At 30.4% G+C, this 5,882-nt stretch overlaps 1 protein-coding gene across 1 annotated transcript in view; it reads right to left on the bottom strand.

The window, feature by feature from the left end:
• Window positions 1–1,294: 1,294 nt before the first annotated feature.
• Window positions 1,295–5,882, bottom strand: part of LOC147806322 (uncharacterized) — a 13,576-nt gene continuing 8,988 nt past the window's right edge. Inside the window, exon 2 of the mRNA XM_087169178.1 lies at window positions 1,295–5,882. This exon is cut by the window's right edge and continues 1,200 nt beyond it. The gene's annotated coding sequence lies outside the window, so the exon portion shown is untranslated.

Below are 5,882 nucleotides of genomic sequence, written 5' to 3' on the forward strand. Positions count from 1 at the left end.
TATTCAAAACATACCATTAAAGGGCCTTGTGAAAGGTAACAAGGCGGGTATGTCTCATATTGAATAATAACGCTGGATTTTAGTAAATTGTCCCTCATCTCATACTACTACTTACCTTTTGCTGAAAAATTGGATCCTTAACTTCACGGTTGATGGATATTCATGATGATTTATATTCATGATGATTCATGATGATTATATGATGGATATTCATGATGATTAAAACAACCCGAACTTCCTGTGGCATATAGGGGAGACCAACCAGTGAAGGAACATTTCATACATATTGATTAAAAATAAGAATTTGAAAGTTTTTCTTTAGATTGATTGGTAACAATAGCTTACTGCCAAACAATAAGAAGTCATCTGGTAATGTTTTGGATTACCTGATCACATAGACTTCTCTGGAAAAATTTTTAAATTTGTTTTTATCTCCGTAACACCTTGTTTCTTTGAAAAAATTATAAGGTGAGTGTTTGTATTTATATGTTTCAAGTGAAATTAATTGCATGCAATAGTTTTACTTTTCTCACTGTGAAAATAGGAATTCAAAATATTGTTATTGAAGTTACGTTTTATTTTTTTTAAGCATCATAGCATAATAAAGTACTGAGATTAGGGGGTGTTTATTCACTGGATCACCAAACGATGAAAAACCAGTGAAGGAACAAGTGTTTCTTTACTGAGTTTTTTCTAAGTTAATGAAAATTAAAGAAAAACTTTAATTTTCTTGTACCTTTACTGATGTTTTGCATCAAAAGCATGTTAAAAATACCAAAAACAACTTCTGACCAGTGAAGGAACAGGCATAATGTTCCTTTACTGGGCATAGATTTCTCAGTGAATGAACAGTATGTGTTAATATGTTGACACTTTACTTTTCAATTCATGATTACAAAAAAAAGTTAACATTTTCCAAGTATTTGTATGTTATAATTTCAAGAATAGGCTTGTTTTTAGATATTTGTGTGGCATATAAATTCATAAAGAGCATTAAAAAATAACCAAAATTTTTTATTCCTTCACTGGTAAGAGCTGTTCCTTCACTTGGTCTTCTTACTACTTGCTATTTGAACCCACAAAAATTTAAAACAATATTATGTAAGTTCTCTAAAAAAATTTTACATAATTTGCAATTAGCAGCAAATATGCTGACACTGTCATTTAACTAAAATTATGAATTTTGAAATTAATATGATTTTTTAAAAGGCAAGCGAAGCTTAAGTGTTCCTTCACTGGTTAGTTTACCCTACATTTTATGAATAAAATGCGCATAAAATAAAAAACGCCAGGAAAATGGGGTGTTTGCTTTATTGTTTCCCTATGTATTTTTTTCAATCACAATTACTATAAGGTAAAAAAACACACACAAATGCATGACACTGCAATACAAATGCAAATCGCCAAAAACACAGGTGAAAGTGTAACATAAAATGTCCATAAAAGCGTGTACACATCCACAAAAGCTCAAGCACAATAAAATTGGTAAAATTTTGCAATATAAAAATCGAAAGAGATAAAAATTAATAAAACGTGTATACATCAAAAGTTTTAATAAAACTTTACATTTTTGAAAGAGATAAAAAAACATCTAAATAGTTCAAGAATGCTTTTAAAACTAATAATTTTTTAAAAGTTAAGAAGCAGAAAACTTTAGCTGATTTGAAACTAAGCATTTTCCAGATAAAAATAAGCATATGCATTCGAAAAAATATTAAGAGATATTTTTTTTACAATATATGTTTATTCTGATAATTGAGCAAAATAAAAAAGGGAAAGAAATATGCATAAATAATACATTTCAGAAAAAATATTATTTTAATAATATCAAATTGAAATCACATAATTTTGTGTAAATCAAAATAAAATCATGATTCATCATCGCTTATTTTGTAATGACCATAAGCCAGACAATGTATACCATCAGGTAAAACGTATTTTTTATCATGGTAGCAAGAAAGGCTGACTTTATTTTGCACAACTGTGAGCAAGTTGTGTTTTTTAGAAATTATGCTATGTTGCAGTTTGTTACTACTCTCAGTATTCAAAATTTTTTTATATGTCTCAACATTGTAGTTTCTTAAGCTAGATTTCTTAATTCCCTTATCTCTCATCTTCATTTTTCCCCATATGTAAAAGCATACATTTTGGGTTTTAATCCGACAAATTCTTTGATAGGAGTCACAGTTTCACAATTAAGGTAACCAAGCTTACCTCGGTTGTCCAAATCATGTGAAAAATAATTTTCGTCAAAGTTACTTAAATCTAAAATACACTGGTGGACAAAATTAAGAGATGGAAGACATTTTTCCAAATATCTCAAAAAATACTGAATATAAATAAATGAAATTTGGTGTGGATATAGATTATTCCATAATAATAAAGTATGCAAAACAAAAATGAAAGTGCCATTCACTGGCAAGACCTATTGCCAATAAATCCAATGTAGTCTGAACTTAAGGATAAAAGATGACAATAAAAGTGAGGCTTGTACAGTGTGTGCTGCCTCTAGTATGGTGTATGGTCACCCCTGACAGACAGCATGCACAACGAGTATGCATGCTGTTAATAAGGGAATAATGGAGGACTTGTGGAAGAACCTCCCATTCTTCCACCAGAGCAATTTTTAACTCCAGAATAGTTCTGGGGGGAGGTTGGCGCATCGCAATAGCTCTCCTAAGCATGTTCAATAGGATTCAGGTCAGGGGATTTGGCTGGCCAATCAATTCGTTGAATATCCTCGCTTTCCATATACTCATCAACCATGAGAGCCCTATGTGACCGCGCATTGTCATCCATAAAAATGAACTCAGGGTCAACAGCTCCCCCGAAAAGACGCACATAGGGCTCTAGGACCTTCTGCTTGTACTTCTGGGCATTCACGGAACCATTGTCAAACACAAGGAGAAATGTGCGGGTATCTTGCACGTGCGAATGAATGTGCGAAAGTGCTTTTCATCTCTTAATTTTGTCCACCAGTGTATGTCTAAATTTTGTTTTTAAAATCTTGGTATACATCGCCTGTTAAAATATTAATGCACAAAGAATCCGTATCCATATACAGAAGATCAACGTTAGACTTTTAATATTTTTTTAAAGTTTGAATAGTACATTTCAAACGCGTGTAGTTTAGAAAACTCAAGTATACAAAATTCAGCGTAAATAGGTTTATTTAAAAAAAGGTTGGATCTTTTCATTTTAAGGAGAGTTAAATTCTCATTTATTGATTCGAAATATTCCAATAAAACACTTGACAATTTTTTGCGACAATCACACGGACTTAAGGATCCTGGAACATTCAACTTTTTACGCTGGTTTAACATACGTCCTCCACAAGAAGCATTGTTCATTAATTTATCGAACATTTGTAAAAAAATAATTCGTTGACTCTAAGCGTTTCGTATTATTAAATTTTATGCAGGGTTCAAGCCATTTTGATTGTGAAAATAAAAGAATTCTGCGTATTTTTGTAACTATCAGTCCCTGTTCTATATAAAATTTTAGGTTCAAACAATGTGTAATATAATTTAATTTCGGATAGAAAGTGGGAGTTAACTTTTTTAGATGGTTGTGTATGCTTCAAGTTAAATTTATCACAGAGTTTTTTTAAATAATTAGAAAACATGTCATATGTTATCGGAATGTGCTCTACTGTCAATGGTAAATCATTAAACTTATCATGGAGAGATGAAGGGCAAAACATATCAACTTTTAGTACAAAACCTAATTTTCGTCATAATTAAAAACATTAAAATTTGATATTTCCTCGGATGTTAGCCATGCAAATGTTCCTGTAGGTAACTTTATGCATTGAATTTTTCCATACAAGTTATTGGCGTCAAAAGCGGCTAAATAATTATGGGATTTGTGAGGGTTATAAGTTTTAAAAATGCATGGATTATTGACAAAAGCATATCTGGTATCTAAATAACTTATTCCTCCACGCATCCCACTTTCTATCCAAAATCATTAACGTTGGTTAATAATTCCAATTCCACTTTCGTGAATTTCAACCCGGCATTCCACGTTAACTGAGCAGAAGTTAGGAAATGCACTGTATCTGACTCATAATTATCTAAAGACATTTTTCTGAATGCTGAAAATGCTTCTGCCAAAAGTAAGGTGTCAGAATTTTGGTAGAGTTCCAAATAGTGACCTAAATGTTTACATCTAAATTTTTTGTAAACTTCTACTGTGTGAGAATATTCTGTATCAGTAACTGCCGTATTAGTTAAAATGTTTAAAAAAAAAAAGCATGTTTTGGTGGAAATTGTGCTTCCGAAAGTTTTTCCAAGCTGTCTGAATAACTATAGGGAAAAATTCCTTTTCTTAAAAGCATATCGCAATGTTTCGAATTTTGAAAAATCTGGGAAAATATTTTAAACTCGTGACCCGATGATTTCAAGTTATTCTAAAGAGGCATTAAAAACTGATACGAGTCTAAGAATTTATATCATCTAGAGAAAATGTCATGAACTTTTCCGTATTCAGGGGGATTATTTTTATTTCAATAGCATAATTGGCCGGTATATTTTTTAAGATTAAATGGTTGCATTAGTTTTTCGAATTAAGTATGATGACGGGTACAAAATAAGTCAAACGATAATTCAGATTGCAAGCCTGATGTGCCAGTCCCCTGATATAACCTACATTGAAAAGCGAATGGTCTCTCACTTTAATGTCCCCTGGTTTAAAAGCAAGTTTACATATATGGCATACATTTGGATCAATATGTATATCAGGATCTTCCACCATCTCTGATATGTTTAACATTTTCTTTAGTAATTTTGTAGACAGTTCTTTTAGAGTACTTAAGAATGTTTCTATAACATTAATACTCATGGAAGATTATGTTGTTATCTATGTCGAGCGAAATTATGGCATAGCTCACCGGTTCATGTCATTCAACGGGAGATGAATAACTCGTAGATGGAGCTGGTAAAGCGGGCATTTTTTTTTTTTTTTTTTTTTTTGTAAGAGATTTGAAATCTGCAAATACAACATAAGAATGCCTAACCATTTTCAATAAGTTAGTAAATTTAAGAGTAGTTAGTGCTTTTGACATCGTTACCCTTTGAGTTTTATTATGTTCACATAGTTTTTTGTGTAAAATTAAAGGTTTCAGGTCTAGCAAAACTGCAAAGACATTTTCTGCAGTAATAATGTAGTCCGGATTTTTGCGTGACAGAAACGAGGAAAATTTTTAATAAAAATTAATGACCCTTACACAAAAGCACATCTATTTCTATGCGGTGGCTTCTATCCTCACTAACGCGAACTGGAAAACTTTCATCCTCTTCATGTCCGTATACGTTAAGTTTCAATTTATTCAACTTTTCAAATTTTCTAATTTGATTTAAAGACATAGGAAATTTTATGCCCGTGAGTTTGAAATTTTTAAAATATCTTTTATATTTCCAAGTTTTGTTTGTGTGCATTCAGCTGGGATACAGAAAAGCAGCTACGCAATAAAGAAAGCATTTCTGATCAGTGCAATCGACATTAATAATGTTTTTTTATTTTATGTATTTTAAAATTTTAAAATTTTTTATTTTATATATTTTGAAATTTTTAAAATATATTTTATACTTCAATCAGTGCAATCAACATTAATGATGTTTTTTTATTTTATAATTATGAAATTTTAAAATTTTAATTTTTTTTTTTTTATATATTTTGAAATTTTTAAAATATCTTTTATATTTTCAAGTTTTGTCTGTGTGCGTTCTGCTGGGATACAGACAAGCTGCTACGCAATAAAGAAAGCATTTCTGATCAGTGCAATCGACATTAATTATGTTTTTTTATTTTATATGTTTTGAAATTTTTAAATTTTAAAATTTTTTTTTATATATTTTGAAATTTTTAAAATATTTTTTATA

The sequence above is a fragment of the Parasteatoda tepidariorum genome, chromosome 8 (assembly GCF_982258835.1).
Source record: "Parasteatoda tepidariorum strain Cologne lab strain chromosome 8, Ptep-v5.0, whole genome shotgun sequence".
NCBI lineage: Eukaryota > Metazoa > Arthropoda > Arachnida > Araneae > Theridiidae > Parasteatoda > Parasteatoda tepidariorum.